This window comes from Protopterus annectens, chromosome 5.part1 (genome assembly GCF_019279795.1).
Source record: "Protopterus annectens isolate FY-2018-M chromosome 5.part1, PAN1.0, whole genome shotgun sequence".
Classification (NCBI taxonomy): domain Eukaryota; kingdom Metazoa; phylum Chordata; order Ceratodontiformes; family Protopteridae; genus Protopterus; species Protopterus annectens.
The window spans coordinates 375,562,366-375,581,201 of NC_056736.1; the positions used below are offsets into that span (position 1 = coordinate 375,562,366).

The 18,836-nt window shown below is 40.7% G+C and overlaps 1 long non-coding RNA gene across 1 annotated transcript in view; it reads left to right on the top strand.

Annotated features, from left to right (window-relative positions):
* The first annotated feature begins 229 nt into the window (after positions 1 to 229).
* Positions 230 to 18,836, top strand: part of LOC122803433 — a 103,288-nt gene continuing 84,681 nt past the window's right edge. Inside the window, exon 1 of the long non-coding RNA XR_006365118.1 lies at positions 230 to 411. This is a non-coding gene — a long non-coding RNA (uncharacterized LOC122803433). The remainder of the gene's footprint in view (positions 412 to 18,836) is intronic.

Below are 18,836 nucleotides of genomic sequence, written 5' to 3' on the forward strand. Positions count from 1 at the left end.
GGCATAAATCAATTCCGCAAATTGGGCATATCTGGAAAATATGTTTAGCCACAGAGAAATAGTGGCGCTTCTTGTGTTTTAAATAAGCACAAATTAACTCAGCATTAACAGAACACAGAAAACATTAACCAACAACAATTAAAGAGACTAAATTGCAATTATGCTTCAAGACGCACGAATTAAAGCTTTGATTGTAGCGTAAAGTTCCGGCGCATTCCACTGTCGCGCATAGTGTTACGTCGTGATGTAATTAACGTACGTAACGTGTGACGATAAATGACGTAGTTGGGATTTTATCCTTTTGGCGTTCAAATTATAATGTACGCATTTTGATGTTTGTTTGGCTTGATAAGTGGCAATTTAGTTTCTGAAGCACTAATGAGAATTTGGTCTGTCAGTAAGCCACGATTGGTGAGTATGTTTTTGTGTCAATTTTTCCCTGTAAAGTTAACTGGACAGTCCTGAAGGTACGCGCGCTGAGTGTTGCCGGAACATGGCCTTGGAGTTTACGTGGTTAAGGAATTTGGTTTGCTGAGAAATGGAGCTACTTTGTGAACACCGATTTCAAGTTTCTTAATAGTAAGCTAATAGTAGGACCAGGTTTTCGCCCTTTGACACCGTTTTGTAGTTTCACTTGGAAGTGGTTCTGTCAAATGCGGAAGTGTGGCCCCCTATTCTTGACTTTGGTTGGACATGGTAAATATGTTTGGAAGGCGCGCATGTTAATACTGTGTGTACAGTAGATGTCTGTCTGTGTTGACGTAATTTAGCTGAATTTGTTTGGAGGCTAGTTTTGTTAAGTTTGTGGCAGTATCAGTAATACCAGGATTTTGGATGACTGTTCTGATACCGAGAAGACAGCTTTGATTGGACCGTTGACCTAGTGTGTAGGCGAATGTAACATATATATATTTATTTATCTTATATTTGTTGACCGGGATAGTCCGACTTGGATATATGTCCATTTTCAGCGGAGGCCCGGGGAGAAAAGCTTCGCAAAGCTAATGGTACAATAATATTCCAAGAGCGCAAAGGATTTAGATATTTCAGAAAGTTCAACACAGTAGGAATACGCAGGGATTTAGATATTTCAGAAAGTTCAACACAGTAGGAATACGCAGGCATATGCTAAAAGTTAACAGAGCGAGAAAAAAATATGAAATAGATCTTTTCACAAAAGCACTACAGTATATAGAAAGGATAAACTCAGCAAGCATAACTGTACATTATGCAGCATAACTGTACATTATGACATAACAGGTGAGTGGATTATCTGCTTGCTGATAGCCTAATAGGTAGAGAAAGACCAAGTTGCTGGATTGGGCTAGTCGGGGTTTAGGCAGGGGCAGAGCCAGTTAGTTTTTAAAGTATGTTTTGAGGCCTTTTTTAAATGGGGGAAGAGATGTTTCTTGGGTAAGAATCGCAGGAATAAGGTTCCAGATTTTACCAACTGAGTTAGCAAACAGGGAATCGCCTGCTGTATTGTTGAATTTTAGGATTCGGACTTCGTTTGTTGGACGAACGAAGTAGCCTGATAGCATTATATGGGCTAATAGACTTTGTATTGGAACATTACCCCACCACGTTTTTTTTTTTTTTTTGCAGGAATAGGTGTATGCTACACAATTGACAGGGCTGAATGACAAGTCGTGCAGATTATACAATGAGATGGTGAATATTCATTCTCTGGCAGTTTTTAAACGCAGATGTCATTCTTTCTTTAATTAGATTTACTATAGCTTTTAGTACACTATATGTAACTGAGATTAAAGTTCTGCTCATTTTCTACATTTTATACGTGTACCTTCGAAAGCACTGCATGTCCTGTGTGTCTGACTTGCTTTGCCACTTTGTACTTAACCACATACTGTGGTGTAGAGTAAGAAACGGGTCAGAAGGGCAGTATCCACAAGTTCCCGTTATGCAGTCCATGCCCTTAACCCTTGCACCCCCCCACCTTTCTTTGTTATAATGTGCAGTAATTGCTTTTGCAGGGGGCAAGCCCCTCTGCACCCCCCCCCCTTTCTTTAAGCATTTTTTCTGGAGATAAACAAGCAATATTCTGAGGCAGTGGGACAATAAATACATGCAATAAATAAAAACTCTAGAAAGGTCGCTCCCTCTTGCATCTTTACATAATACGAATTTTAAGTCTGTGTAATAGTTTTTATGCATGCAGCATATTGGGTTCGCATTGCAATTCTAAGCTTAATAGTTTTGTATTCTATCTTCCTTTGAATAGGTAGATCTGTTTGTATCGGTACAGCATTTGTAAGTGCATGTTCTACCAAATTATTTAGTCCAAGATGTAATTTATCTAAGCTTTTGATCACTGCAGATTGGAAATCCTAGTACTGGCAAATAAGGGAGAAAAGGCTTTGTATTGAAATAATTACAATGTTTAGCATAATCAACTTTCTGAGGATGGTTTTCCTATGTTTATTCAAAGCACTTTTCAAAATAAACGTCATGAGCAAAGTGCTGGTTGGGGTTTGGGTGGCCCTTGCTACTGCACGTCTGGTGGGGTAATGTTCTAATACAAAACCGGCTAATAATGCTCTTGAGGGTTGGGATATTGTTAGGATGGTTGAGCACTTTGTGTGCTACTGTAAGCTGGTTGAGCTTTAAAAGGGAAGGAAATTCCAGCCAATTAAGTTGAGTTGGGTTGTTGCAATGGCGAGTCTTGTATGCCATCCCTGTGGCGAATCTAGCTATGTGGTAGTAACAGGAAGATAATTTGCTGAGATTAGCTTTAGAGAGGCTCTTAAATACCAGTGAGGCATAAAGGAGAGTGGGGAGAAGATGGGTTCATGCAATAGCAACCCTAGCAAAAGGGGTGAGGAAAGGTTTGACCTTGTAGAGAGGGATCCTAGTTTTTTTCAATATGCTTGTCAAATTTGAGGTTGGTATCCTATTACTTCTAGGAGCTTAGTTTGGTTGTCTGGGGAGATTGTGCCATTGTTTGACTTAAGTGAAGAATGGATGAGTGGATCGAGGGGTAGGTGAGAAGCAGCAGCTTGGTTTTGTTGGGATTTAGAAGTCGTCTATTTTTAATTAGCTAGTTTTCAATACTGTTAAAGGTATTTTGGATTAGGTATAGCAGATTGTTTGAAGTAGAAGAGCAAATCAATGTAGAATTGTTGGCATATTGGATATAGTGTGTATTTGGGATAGTGGTGTGAAGGTCATTTTATGAAGATAGAGAAGATGAGGGGACCTAGAATAGAGCCCCGAGGGACTCCTAAGGTGACTGGGAGATGAGATGACAGACAGCCTACTGTCTACCACTTAGGACTGAAACCATTGTAGTGAGTGATGATCCAGGAAGACAGCTTTCAGGGTACTGAGCAGAAGCTGATGGTTGACCATATCAAAGGCCTTGGAGAGGTCCCGAAAGAGTGCAGGTGAGTTTGTTGTTCTTTCAATTTAAGATGAGATGACGTTGGTGAAAGGTAAGAGCTGATGATGTATGATGGTGTGGTCTGAAACCATGCTGGGAGTCTGTGAGAACCTTATGGTTAAGGTACTGCATTAGTTGTATGTGGACACTTTTAATTGTGCTATAGGTGAGAGTATGGCTATAGGCCTAAAGTTGGACAATTCTGTGGAACTACCTCCTTTATGTAGGGGTATTACATGTGATATTTTCCATATTGATGGAATTGTTGCCTCTGAAATGGATCTATTAATGAGGATAGAGACTGGGATAGTGATGACCTCTGCAGCTAATTGCAGGAACTCAGCTGGAAGGTGGTCCGCTGCTAGACGTTTTTTGAGAAGGGCTCTGATGAGGGTAGTAGGTTGGAAGCATAGATTGTGATGTATTTGCAGCTATATATATGTGTGTGTGTGTGTGTGTGTGTGTGTGTGTGTGTGTATGTGTATATATATATATATATATATATATATATATATATATATATATATATATATATATATATATAAAACCAAAAATTGTTTAGATTCAGTTCGAAATTGCTGTAAACCTGTTTAGAACTAGCTAATAAAATATGTAGCTGTTGGAGTTAATACTCTGTTATCTTAAGCAAACTATGGACTTGCCATGGTGCTAATGCATTTTTATGTTTGCTCTGCTGTCTACTAATTTGAGAAAAACAAGGAGCTTGTTATAGTCAAGTCTAGTTTGTTTTCTGTTTTGATCGGCTATTTGTTCGTGATAATTCACTTGCATTAGCACAGCTTTTTATTTGATAGTTGGTACAGAGTGAGGTGCCCTAGAAGTTTACAGGAGTTTTTTCACGTGTGTGTATGATCATGTGCTGATCGCTCGCCGTATTATTTTGGATATGCATTTTTGTGTCTTATTGGTTATATAGTGATCTGATAGCTGGGCTGGTCCGAAACCCCGTTTTCAATAATGGTCCAAAAGTAATGAAGCAAGCAAGGATATGCGTGAGCATACATATGTTACAACAGTAAATAAGCCTAAAATGATGGGACAAAGGCCCAAAAATAGAGGCTGATTTTAAATATTGCTTTTATAAACTTAGTTACTGGAATAACATGGTTTATGTTGATACACATTTTTCTGAAGGATATGAAATGTATGTCCTTATCTAGTGATTTTAACTCTCAGGTTTGCCAGAAAACTAACATTTTATAAAACAGACTTAAGATATGAAGCAGCAGTATGGACATTCTGAGAATATCTGGACAATTGAGAGGAATTCTTATTAGCATATGCTGTGCTGTGAAGTCGCCTACCACTTAAGGCTGCCATTTTATTTCATTTTTTTTTGCCAAAATAAAAACTTATTCTTGTATTAATTGAGTTGCTTATGTTATTTCTTACAACGTTTAGGTATTTCAAATAAAAAATAACTGTTTTATGCAACAATTAATGAATAATAGAAAATAAATTTTATCCTGAAATGTTTGCTATTTTTTTTTTTTTTCCACAAGACCCAGCTGCCCAAAGAGGGGCGGGTGGTAACCCTGTTACCACTGACAAGTACAGTCGTTTTCACTTGGTGGCAAGGGGTGTGTTTTACCTGTCCTGATTAAGAATAAAAATCTTCACACAGAATTATCACTTTGGGTTAAGGAGAAGTGCGTGTTATCTTTAGTCTCCGTTGTCTTTTGCTGTGTTACTCAATTGTTTTTTTCTTTTCAGACCATGTTAACATATTTGAATTGCATTTAATTTTTGATGATTGCGGCAGAAGGCAGACTCCTTTATAGATGACTGTACGTTGGTCCGATTGTCTGCTGGAGAAGTAGAGACATAATCTAATTTGTATTCGTAATAGGTTCATAGGTGTTTACTAGACTAATGACCTGAAGAGACTTTTTTAATGTTATCGGGAAATGAATGAAAAGCAGAATGGTCCCAGCAATGTATTCAGCTTGTTGCTCTCATGCACCACTTGCAAACTGACTTTCGCTCCTCGGATGGTCACTTCTGCACCTTATTGGTGGTAACACATGGGGTTATCAACAGAGGTGATGACTACATTAGTATACTTTTAAATTTCTTGCACTTCCCGCTAGCCATGCCACAATTGCCATAATAAATTAAAAAAATGCTGCCGTGGGCATTGTGTATCATTACTGTAGCCTAGCCTACAATTGTCTTGTAACTACAGAAATTATTTTTTTTTTTTTTGAGCTGGGATACAGGATCTGAATTGTCTAAACATAGTAGGGCCTTGTTAAGTCTATTTCTCGTGGCTACCAAAAAAGCAATTACTAGAAAATGGAAGTCAAAGTCTAAACCAACCACACTTGAAGTAGTGAATATTGTAAGACATAAAAGAACAGGAAGTGGGATTTTTAGAAAAGGCTGGGAGTAAATTACATAGAAAAAAATGAAAATTGTGGGAACAGTACATGCAGAAAACTGTTTTGGAGGAGGAATGGGATGTAAGTGAAGGGCAGGAATTAAACAGTTTTTGTAATGTTGGTTTGATTATATTGTATAGAACAGTGTGTGTGATGTATAATCTTTGTAAATGTGAACTTGTTAATATGGTTTGATCACTTTTACATAAATGTAAGTTTGCCTATGTCGGAAGTGATAATTCAATAAAGATGTTTTTTTTTTTGAAAAAAAAATTAACTAGAGTCAAGGAAATCAGCAAACAGTGGGAGCCTTTAAAAAGGCATTAAAGGATCACTTACAAAATGAAGCCATTTGCACATGCTCCTCCAAGAAAAGGAAACCAGTCTGGTGGACCCCTGCTATAAACAAGCTATACAACAGAAGGAGGAAACTAGTACAGAAAAGAGTAAAATCTCAAGAAGGAAAGACATCCCTGATCAGTATCAGCAAGAAACTACAATCCCTCATTAAATCATCCAAGGCTAGTTTTGAAAGAAAAATTGCCAATGACTCCAAAGATAACCACAAAGTGTTTTTAGGTATGTCAAGAACCTAAGTGGAAATTCTGAGTTGGTGCAGAATGGCACAAAATACAATGAACTGACTGATATTGCCAACATTCTGGCAGACAGGTTTAGTGCAAACTTCAGCCCCCTCTCACCCTCTAAAGGGCTTATAATCATACCAGAAGAATGTAGGGCCCCGTCAAGCACTGACACACAGGTTAAAACAGCCCTATCCAAGGCCAAAAACACAGCTTCAATGGGACCGGACGGTGTCCCAGGCTGTGTCTTACAAGTGCTCCAAAATGAACTAACCCCTCACCTAAACACACTGTTCAAACTCAGCCTCTCTACAGGCTACGTATTCACAGAGTGGCGCACAGCAACAATTATCCCACTCCACAAAGGTGTAGCCACAACGGATCCCGGGAACTATCGCCCTATAAGCCTGACTAGCCTGGTCTGCAAAGCTATGGAGCGCATCATGATGGAACTCATTAACAGAGACATTGGGAACCTACAAACCTTGGACCCTACCCAGTTTGGCTTTAAGGGCAGATCATGCCTCCTAAATCTGGTGGACTTCTTTGAGACTGTTACCAAGCCATTAGACGAGGGAAAGGAGGTCCACACATCCTACCTAGACCTTGCAAAGGCTTTTGACACAATTCCCCATTCTAGTATTATAGACAAGCTCACCAGCTTGAACATAAACTCCTACATCACGAGATGGGTTGCCAACTGGCTCATAGATAAAACCCACATTGTGAGAGTTGCAGGCTCTACATCAGACTCTAAACCGGTTACAAGTGGCGTCCCCCAGGGCTCAGTCCTAGGACCCCTCATGTTCGGTATATACTTCTCAGAGGTACAGGCAAGCATAGGAGGACTATGGCTGACCAAGTTTGCAGGCGACTTCAAACTAGGGGCCATAATTGATTCTCTGGCTGATACAGACACCCTCCAGAAGGGTCTCACTGAGATGGATACCTGGTGTCAAAATCATGGCCTCAAGCTAAATGCCAAAAAGTGCATATTCATTCCCTTTGGAAAAAAATAAAGTACCGTGAACTACCACATAGGTGGTAGCCCCCAAAATACAGAAAATGTAATGAGAAATCTGGGGACCCAAATAGATAGTAATCTCTCCTTTGATAATCATATTACCAAGGTGGTTAGAAAATCCTTCTTTGTGGCCCACCTAATCACAAAAGGGTTCACATCTAGAACAAAAGAGGTTGTTATGCCTCTACTCATCACTCATTAGACCCATCATAGAATACAATGCCCATTTGGGATGTACCTTACAAGACACCTGCAACAGATGGAAAGACCACAAAAGTACCTCACCAAGAGGATTACTGGCCTCAAACAGATGCCCTATGCAGCCCAACTCAGGAAACTCCATCTGTACTCTGTTGCATACCGCTTACTCACAGGTGATCTCTGCCTGGCATACAAGGCCATGTCCATCCCAGAATTGATGGACATGTTCCACCTAAAAAAAAAAAAAACAAATCCCAGAGAGCCACATGCTGTAGAGATATAAACCTCACCACAACGATAAATAGGACATGCTGGAGGGATAGATTCCTGTCCCAAAGACTCCCCATGCTTTGAACAGGATTCCAATATACATCAGGCAGAGCCCCTCACTAACACTCTTCAAGAGAAACCTTGACGGGTGAATGGGAAACTGAAAATTTACCCCAGGGATCACTGCAGTGGCTCTGCTGGACAGTGGCACAGAACTAATGGCTCTGCTGGACAGAGGCACAGGGAACTAATGTAAGGGGGTGGTGAAAGCCAACACATTCTGGATAGGCTTATAAATGCCCTTGGGCAAATAGCCTAGTACTTGCCTATGAATTGTTAATCAAAAAATGTGTGCTGCAGCCACAGTGTTCCCTTTTCTGTAACTGTCTTTCTAGAACCTAAACACTTCAGTGTCAAACTTACTGCCTATGTTAACCTGCCAAGCTGTTGTAATAACTCTTGTGTTTTGTCGTGGAGCTAAAAGTTGTGGTTATTGCATTTCCTAGATTGCTGCCTGTAGGTTGGACGGGCTTGCATTATGTAGCTTTGATACCAGTGGATGTAAAGTAATGAAAATTGGTTACTTTGCCATGTTTTTTTTTTCCAAGATACTTTTAAATGTAGTGGTTGAAATGATCCAATGGCGGGAAGACTTGTTCTTTAGCAGTTGGGCATTAAATTTCATTTTGACACAAACTGGTGTGGATTTTTTTTTTTTGTCTGCTGACTCTCCTCAGAGAGGAAGAAACTGAAGATGTGCCCTTTTTTAGTATGGGAATCATGATGGTGGGAAGAAGATACCATCTGGGGAAAGGAAATGTTATGTTTAGGTTGTAGTTGTCCTGTGAGGGAGTCAGTTGATGAGAAATCTTGAAAAGAGACATTGGGATTGGTCCTGCCTGGTTGATCAGTCTCTGACAGTTTTGCACTTAACTTTTACTTTACTTGGCAAAAGTACCCGTTTGAATTATTTCATCACATGCTATTAATATATACCTTTTAATGTCTACAGAGCTGTGTGTTTGTGTTTTTTTTTTTTTTGCTAGCACTAGTATGTACATGCTTCTTGTAGAGTTATTCTTGCAGTGTGGCTTCAGCTGTATACTCATTTTAACTTCTCCTGCACCTCCCAATTAAGTTATGTGCAGATTGCTGTAAGCAAATGGGTTGATGAAAAAAAAGTGCAGTGACTGGTGGGGTGCTAAAAGCAGTTTGTGCCCTGTGTGAGAATTCTTTTATCAGGAAAAGAAAAAAAAAAATTGTGTTGGAGATTCAGTGCTGTGGTTTGATCAGGAATATAAATGTGTGTGCGTGAGTATACACACATTTAAAAATGTGTAAAGTTTGTGGTTTTGAGACTGCTGCATGAGTAGGGGGGGTGTTAGTGTTCAGTTGAATCCAAAAATATCATACTTGGATTTTCAAATACATCAGTGTATCACATCGGGTACATTCACAATATTGCACTTCAGGGTTAGAAGCCACCCCATTATGTTTGGTCACATTGTGTATATCCATGTGCTGCATGTTTGAGCATTATTTTTCCTTGTCCTTGTGTGACTTGTGTACTTAAATTTGAGAGAATGTGGGGGGGGGGGTTGAGTCCATTCCACAGTAAAAATATATTAAGTGTTCTCTTAGCTTTGTATTTGCTAGTAGTATGCATCTTGATAGGTCATGCAGTTAACAACTGTTGGAGCTAGGAATAAGTTTTTCTCTTCATTGCCAGTGATACAGTGCATTTACATTTATGGTTTACCCTGATATATGGTGTTGGTGGTTAAACCGTACATTGAGCTGCTAGGATAGACACCAGAGGTCTTCACTGGTCTAAGGGGTTGGGAGGGTGGCTTAATGGTTAAGGTGTTTGCCTTACAAACACAAGGTGCAGGGTTTGAGTCTCACAAGGGATAATTGGCTAGGCTTAAAATGGCTCGCAAGGGCAGTTAGCTTAGTACTAACCTATGTAACTGGAGAAAGCTGTAGTATTTTGAGGCTTGAGGACCAAAATCCCTTACTGACCAGAAAATGGATTGTAGATAAATGAAAAAGGAGCAGCAAGTATTGAACGCGTACGTAGAAATTGAAGGAGAAAAAAATCTGGATATAGCGGAGGGTTAACTGGGTTTTATAAGTGCTTAAGTATGTCTGTGTGTGTTTTATTTTTTAATAAACAGCAAAGCCCACCTCTGCTTCGTTCTGCATCACTATTCTGCTTTCAACAAATTAGAGTTAAAGCATTTGGAGATGGAGTGGTCCCCCTCCATTTGTAAACCTTAACTCTTATAGTTTTAGGAAGTTAACTATCTGTTATTCCTTGACTGCAGATGTAGCACAACATATTCACAATTTTTTTTCCTTCTGGCAGTAAATGTATTTTCCTTATTAAATTCAGTGTGGCAATGGTGCAAAAGTGTAATGCATATTGATGTATCCCCCTTTGTATGTGATGTACAGTCGTCATGACCACATTCCCAAATCTGTGCATGATGGGTGAAACCAGTCTACACAATCTCTGAAAACATCTGCGTGTCTGTAGTGGAGGTGACTTGAGCAGATGCTGACCATTTATCTCTGTGTATAATGGCTACAGAGGTTGTCTACTCTTGAAGGTGAAGTAATTCATAGCTGATCATCCCACTAATTTACATGACCCTTTTTAGCTACAAACTGTTACATGAGCTTGTTTGATAGTAACATTTGTGGTAGATGGGAGAGCAGCAACTGACATTCACCCCAAGTATTGCCGACTCTGATGCTGTAGAACTATGGTTATGGCAGCAAATGGTACTGATGCTGTGGGTGTTGAAGCACTTTCTGCTCATGTTTCTTCCCAGGCTGTTTTAAAATTTTGCTATGAAACCCATAGCACACTAGTTTTGCACAGACTACAATCATAGTTGAAAGCTCTGGGTTTTTAAGACAAATCTGTCTGTCTCTTGGAAGTAATTCTGTTGTCACATATTTCAGGACCCTTTGTTATTTTTTGATTTTTAACAAATGTCTGTTGCATTAAGCAATCTAGTCTGTCTTCGGTGGACCATTTTAGTCACTGATCAATTGTCCTGTCATTTAGTTAGCTGATTTAAGAATCTGTAGCTAATCTGTTTTACAGCTGTATTCTTCTAATTGTAAAACTTTAAACTCAAAGGACTAGGCTAGTAATTGTACTGACCTCCGTACAAATTGTAATGCACTTTGTGTGTGGCTGGTTTTTGGACCAGCCCACATACATGGTGACTGGATAAATGTCTGGTTAACCAGCTTAATCTGAAGCCAGTTTTTAAACATTTTTTGTGAATTTGCTGCGATACCAGTCTAGATTGGTGTTCGTTCTCCTCCCATGCATTAACATTTCAGTCTACTTGCGTGAGTCTGTCCACCTGTTTTATGGGCCCCTGTGTTGCCAGTAATTAGTGAAAACAGTCTGGGAGGCTAGGGGTCATTTGTTGACAAGGCATCTGATCTCATTTAATATCCGTATATATCTCCCTAATGTTTCCACAGATTAGATAGACCTTAGTCTTGCGGATGTTAATGCATTACCAGTCCTATGGATGTATTCTTTCCTGGTGCCTGTTTTTTAGCTTCAGTCCTCCCGTCGTTGGTTGGGAAATATTCCTGCTTCATTTTTGTCTAAACTGTATGCAACTGTGATTCAGTATTTCTTTTCTAAAGTGTTTGCATGCTGTGGGTGCACTTTTGATCAGAAGCTGTAATTATCCTGCTTGTCTGGACCTGGGAGAAACTGCTGCTGTCAGCAGAAATCCTATTGACCTGGCAGCCTCGTACTCTTTTTATTTACCGGACAGATTCATTTCCTCTGCTGCTTGAGCAAGTGCAAACTTCTGATTAGTGACTCATTCTCCCTCTCCTGTAGGGACTTGCCAATCTGCTTGACTTAAAGAAGCAGCAGACCCCCCCCCCCCGTGGTCTGTTTTATTAAGCAGCCCCAAACAATTCCCATGCAGTTCTAAAGTTTGAGCAACTACAGAACTGTGGCCAAATTGGGGATGTACATGAAGGGGACACTTTACCAGTTTTAAGATCGCAAGCTGCAGAGGTGGGAATGCCCCACATGTTTTGTTTTGTAAGGAGCATGGGGGGGTGCCCACATGGAAGTTCTGCTTGATTCCCACCCTTTGGACAGTTCAGGATATGTAGATTACATAGAGACGTGTCCAAATACCATATCCATAGTTCATGTAGAGGGCAGCCTGTGATGTTGTCTGGTCCCATGGATGCTGTGTTCTTGGCTTTGGAGAGTGAGATTTTTACCTGTGCAGCCGTGATTACAGGAACTTTGCATTCTTCCGGTATAAAGATCGGCCCTTTAGGGGGTGAGAGGGGGGGTAACGTTATCGGTTGGTTCTGTATATTTAGTGTCATTGTGCTGTAACTCTGAGCAGATCTGAGTGTTGCCATTGAGATTCTTGACATAGCTATAGAATGTTGTCTTTAGAATCCGTGGCAATTTAGTTTTCATAACTAGCTTTGGAGGATTTTATGAAGTATCTCCGCTTCTTACTTGCGTCTGACCAGGGAGTTCCTCCAATCGTGGGATTTTACTCTTTTGCAACAGTTTCTTTCTTCTGTTGTAGAGTTTGTTTATGGCAGAAGGCCACCAGATTCCTTTCTTTGGAGGATAGCATCTTGGTTCTGTTAGGGATAGCACGATCTATGCACTCGTGTAAGTGCTTATAAAGTGCATTTGTGTAGGATTCAGCAGTCGTACCTCTATTGTCCACCTGCATGGGTGTTGTGAAGTTTGCCACTTCTGTCTTAAGCGTGAAGTTGGCTTTGGAGAAATCTTTTACGGTTGTTTTCCTAAGGGGGGGGGGGAGCGGCATGTGGATGTCTAGGGTGATTAGCTTGTGGTTGGATCTGACCGAGGAGCTGACCTCTGGTGTGGAACACTGGTCACCCATGTTGATGACCAGGTCTAGGATATTGCTGCCCCTGGTGGGGGTGTGGATAAGTTGATCCAAGGTGTTGGAATTGATTATTTCCAGAAAATGTATTTCCAGAAAACGTTGAGCAAAAGAGTTGGTACATGAGTAATTTTCCCAGTTAATGGTAGGGTAGTTGAAATCACCCATTATTAGAGTGTTGGGTTGTACCTTTAATATTTTCCAGTGTATCAAGAAAAGAGTGGGAATCCTGGGGCATGGTGGGGAGGGGGTCTGTAGCAAGCTACAATCTGGATTGCGGTTTTGCCCAGAGTTAGCTTAACTTTGATAATCTCTGATGCATTATGCTGAGCAATTAGCTTGGAGGTGTGGATATCCTTAATAAATATGGACATGCCTCCACCTTTTAGTGTTTCGGTCCGGGTTGGTGGCCGAAAGGTGTGGTATGAATTATAGCCTGGTAATGCAGAGGTGCTCCCTGGAGTTTTGAACCAGGTCTCTGTTACTGCACAGATACCGATGTTCTCCATTTTAAGGAGTGTCTCGAGGTGAGTGCATTTTGAGGTTTAGACTTCTAGCATTTAGTAGTATTACCCTCAGATTTTGCTTGCTTGTACCGGTTATGGTGGTGAATTTGTCTTTTGAACCTTGCCTAAAAAAGGCAGTAGGTGTGGCAAGAGCTTTTGCCAGTATCAGGAATTCCAAGGGTGACAGGTGCAGGCCATCTCTGGCAAAGCAGCGTGGTCTGTCGATCATGTCATCCCAGATGGACAGACAGATACTGGATTCCCTTAGAATGACACCAGAAGCTTAGCCAGTTGTTTAAGTCCATCATTTTGTGCTTTTACTGTGGTATCATTCTGGGTGATGGCAGGATGCTACTCAGGGCTAGGGTCATACCTGCCTGGGCTGCAAGATTGGAGAGCTTCTCCAGGTCTCTCCGTGTAGTCCAGGGAGGTATGTCTCAGGTTATTCACACCAACATGGACAATGACAGAGTCATATTTGTACTTATTGTGGAGTGACATGAGTGCTTGTGTTATGTGGCGGATCCTGGCACCTGACAGGCAGCCAACTAACTTTTTTCCCCTTGTTTAGCCTGGTGAGTGGAACATCAGTGTGCCTGACTATAGGGTCAGCTATGACTAGAGTGTTGGGTACGTTATGCCTTATGGGCTGTAGTTGAGTGGCACACTGAGTATGTGGGCTGTGTGTCATTTGGGTTGTGTTGGGGGTGGAGTTTGCTTGCATTTCTGCTTTGGAGATCTCTGTTTGGGCAGATTTGTACTGAGAGCCTCCACAAATGTTTGTGTGTTTTTTGTGCTTCTGTTTGTGTTTTGGTGGTGTAGGTTTTGAGGGACTGTGATTGTGTTTTGGTGGTGTAGGTTTTGAGGGACTGTGATTGTGGTGCGGTGCAAGTGTTTACCTTCTCCTCTTGACTGTCTAGACCAGTCTTTGAAGAGAGCTTTGCTTCCAGTTTGGCTATAGAAGTGCATCTCTCACAGGTCTTAATGTTGGGTGGTAGGAGAAGAGGGTTGTCTATATACATGAGGCAATTGCTTTATTGTCCCAGGATGCCCAGATTCATCAGGTAGACAGGAGAAACACTAGGAGCTGACCTTTAGACATGTCTGAATAGGTGCTTATTTATCAAGTACTAAAAACTGTTCCTCTAGACAAGTGAGGAAAGTTGAGTGCTGTAGTAATTTGTAACTTAATGCTTACAGTGAGTTCTGAACAAGTGCTGAGCTCAAAGAAACATTTGGCTGCTAAAACTAAAAAGCTGGCTAGTTGCAAGGGAAATTTTGAAGAACAGACTTTATGGTGCCAGGAATAGTTTAACCCCAGTTAAGGGGGGGGCTTAGGAGCTCACGAACAGTCCTGGACAAGACCTGCCACAGGAAAGGGGGGAAGCAAGCTTAGAATTTTTTTTTCCCAGTAAAAGTGGAAATGGAGAAAGCTGGAACAGAAGTTAATTCAACGTTAAGAATCTGAGTGGGTTGGCCTTCACAAATGTTCTCTCTTAGATTTGAGTGAACTAATGACACTAGACTGGGAGGAGTATCACAGATCAAATATACAGTATGGGCGGGTATCTGCCAAGCCACCAAGTATAAGAACACGCAGCACTAGGGTGGGTCATGCCGTGTTGCCAGTTGGGCGTGTTTCACTCCCAATTGGGCTACTTTTGACATCATTGGGTGGGAAAAATCAGGCTTGGGCGGGTTGCGGGTTTTTGGGCTACTTTTTTTGCATTGTGTGCGTTTTTTGGGCTATTTTCTTTTGCACCCTTTGGAACTAGCCACTACCCTCTCGGAATGGAAGATCTGTTGCTGACTTGCTGTGGGAAAGATTAACTGGCTGGCACGGAGGTGAACACTTACTTTAGAACTAATTCTCATACAGTTGGTTGCAATTTGCAAACCCGTCACTTTCTCAGAAGTGTTGAGTTGGCAGGATGCATTAGAACTGTTTATTCATATTTATTTCTCTAGCTGTTATAGTGGCATTAATGCATGCAGCAATGAAAAAAATAACTGTCTTTGTCAACTTATGATATCCCAAGATAATTTTTTTGCCAACTCTGTTATTTAATGAATTAAAATGTGTATGCTGATTGCTGCATTGGTACTGAGATAACCGGTTTATGGACAGCAGGATTTCAGTAATCTAATTTAAAAAGGGAGTGGTGTTGACAGTTACACGAATTGTTAGTTCTCCATTTGGAAAATGCTTTTTAAGGTAAAAAATACATTGTGGTTGAACCTTGTTTCTGGGCAGTGAAAGCATATATGCGTTTTTCATATTTGCATGGCCATGCATGACAAGTGGAGTTGCTGTTGTGCTTTGCACAGAATGAAATATGGTCCTATTTGAATACTGTGCAATTACGATCCCCCGGTTAACACTGCAGTTGTCCCTGTCTTATATTAGACTTTGTGAATGTAGGATATTCAGTAGTTTCAGTCACTGAAGATGCCCTTCACTTGCTGTCACTCTAGCACTCCTAGCCTATAGAAAAGTTGTACTATGTCCCGATTTTAGATTTTGAGTTTTGTTGCATAGGTGATATGAGATGCATTTTAGCAGAAACAATTGAGCAAGCAGTGTTAACTATGTGGTTTGGGTATTAGGTTGGCTGTAAGCACATGGTTGTAAAGTGGTGTCTGCTCAGCCTCTACACAAGAGGAAGATGAGATGAATGTAGATGTTAGATCACTCTTTTTGATGTATAATGCACAGTGACAGTGCGCACTTCTGTGTGGCCCCTCGGTATTATTGACTGCTTAAAATTATTTAAAGAGGCTTGCGAACGATTGCGAATTGCGCAGTAAAGACATGGGGAGAGTCAGAAGTACTTAATGTGGTAGGGTTTTTTAGTGGAGCAGAAGATTTGTTTGTAAATGCTGGTTGCTAGCTGCATATGTATAGAATCTATACATTTTTAGTTGTGTAATTTTAATATACTTTTGATAATGTGCCTGCTTTTTTTCTGTATAAATAGTGCTAATTTGCGGCAATTTGCTGATGACCTGACCCAGAAGTTTTCATACTTCCACATCAATTGAGCATACAAGTCTATCAATGGGATTCTTTCTGACTTGTTCCTGGAAGGGAGTATAAACATTGATACATACCATTATTTGTCTATGCCTGCTCCAGTTCTACCAACCTTTTTCGGAACCCCAAAGATACATAAAAGTCTAACTAACCCGCCGTTTAGACCTATTGTGGATGGTCGTGGTTCCATATCGTATGCTTTTGCTAAATACATTGACTCCAAGCTTAAACCAATACTCAAGTTCGAACAACAAATTTGTCAGGACTCGTGGCACTTTCCAAGTCCATTAATAACTTGGACTTTAATGACAATTTAGTGTTTCTTACAGTGGACATTAAGGATTTGTATACTGTAATCCCTCAACTAGTTGGTATTGAGTGGGTTAGGGATTTTTTGCATGAGAGGCATAGACAACCAAGAGGTGCATGTCATTGAAACTCTCCTTGAGATTGTACTAAACAATTTTCTGTTTTTTAACAATGAAATTTATCTCCACACAAGTGGTGTTGCTATGGGAGCTGCATATGGCAGCAGTTTTGCCAACACTCATGGCTTATTGGGAAAGGTCCTATTTGTTTAATTCCCCTACCTTTAAGAACAATGTGGTCTGGTACACTAGGTACCAGGATGAATTAATCAAGTTTACTTCACCCTTCCATAGAAAGAACATGTCATCAGTGAGATTAAAACTTGTACTACCTTTTTGGAGTTTACCTTCCAAATAAGCACAGACTACATTGCTTTTTTTGGATATTCATCTAGCAAAGGACCTTGTTAACCACAGATTTAGAGCCACTATATACTGTAAGCCAACATATTCCATATTCCAAGGCCTTTCTGCATTTTTCTACTTGTCACCCTTTACACCAGAAAAAAAGCAATGGTGAAGAGACTAGCAGTAAGGGCTGCCAGATGGTTAGTGACTTCAATGATTTTATTACTGAATGTGACAAGATCCATGTTTAATAGGGGAGGGTATCTGATGGCCTTTGTGGCCACTGTGTTTGAAGAAGTCATTAGTAAGTAATCAGGCCACTTTACCCCCTTGTTACACAAAGGGTTATAACATGCCAGTGTCACACTAACATTTTAGCATCTCCTGCTTTAACAAACCTACAGGAGGGAGACAAATCAACTAGGCTGTTAACAACTTACTTGACTCTAGAGTCGTTAGAGAAATTGTCAACAAGAACTGGGCATTTATTTTGGAAGATCCCCACCTTAGAAGTTCTTTAGGTTTGACACCCCAACTAACTTAGGCGGGGCGTAAACCTGAAAGATTTGGTTGAAAGGCTGAAAAGGACCTCCAGGCATGACAAAAGGTGGGAGATGCAGTCAATGCAAGTTCATTAAATTAACTGACAAGTAAAAATCAGAAATAAACTATATTACATCCATGATGGATATAACTGATTCTCTATGGGGTTGTTTATGGAGCTTTCTGTGACTGTTGCGAAGCATTTTGTATCGGGAAAACAGAGGATTTATGAGCACCAGTACAGCATTATGAACTACTAGTGCTTTAGCCAGACACCTTTATTTTCCCAAGTCACAATTTCTTTGTGGTTTTACAACAAGTAGAACATAATAAGAGGGGGGCCCCTGGGAACTCAAATTAGAAGAGGCTGAAGTGGAATGGCATATTGCAACTGCTGCTTACTCTTTCCAGGGTTAAATGAAGCCTTATCTATCAAGAGCTTGTTGAAGCTTAAAGCCCTGCCAACTGGGGTGGCAGCTTGTTTGTTTCACACGTTTAAAACCTCTAACTGACTTTCTTTTTATATTTGAGTAAGACTTTCTATGGTTTTATGTTTTTACATGTATAACACCATAAGGCCGGGCGTACGAGTCTTGTATGATGTATTTACATGTTGGTTTTTACATTAACATAATAGGTTCATACTAGGCTATCTGCCCTAGGGCATTTATAAGCCTAGCCAGAATGTGTTTGGCTTTTGCCACCCATTTTAAATTTATTTTGCTATGCCCTTTTTCGAGGTTAGTATACTGTGCCTCTAACAGTGACACAGAAGTGATACCCGGGGTAAACCTACGATCTCCCAGCCACTCAAGATTCCTCTTGAAGAGAGTCAATGAGGGACTCTGCCTAACCTGGACTGGGATTTTATTCGAGTGAAGGGAGCCTCTGGGTTATGAATCTGTCCCTCCAGCATGTCCTATTTATTTCAGTGCTGAGGTTCAAGTCTCTCGAGCGCGTAGCTAGATGGGATTTGGATTTTCTGAGGTGCAGCATGTCCATTAATTCCGGGTTGGACATGGCTTTATACGTCAGGCACAGATCGCCTCTGAACAGGCGGTATGCCACTGAGTAGAGCTGGAGTTTCTTTAACTGGGCAGCATATGGCATCTGTTTGAGCCCTTTGATCCTCTTGGTGAGGTACTTTTGGGGGTCTTTCCAGTAGCTGCAGGTGTCTGGTTAGGTACATCCCAAAAGGGGCACTGTACTCCATTATGGGCCTGAT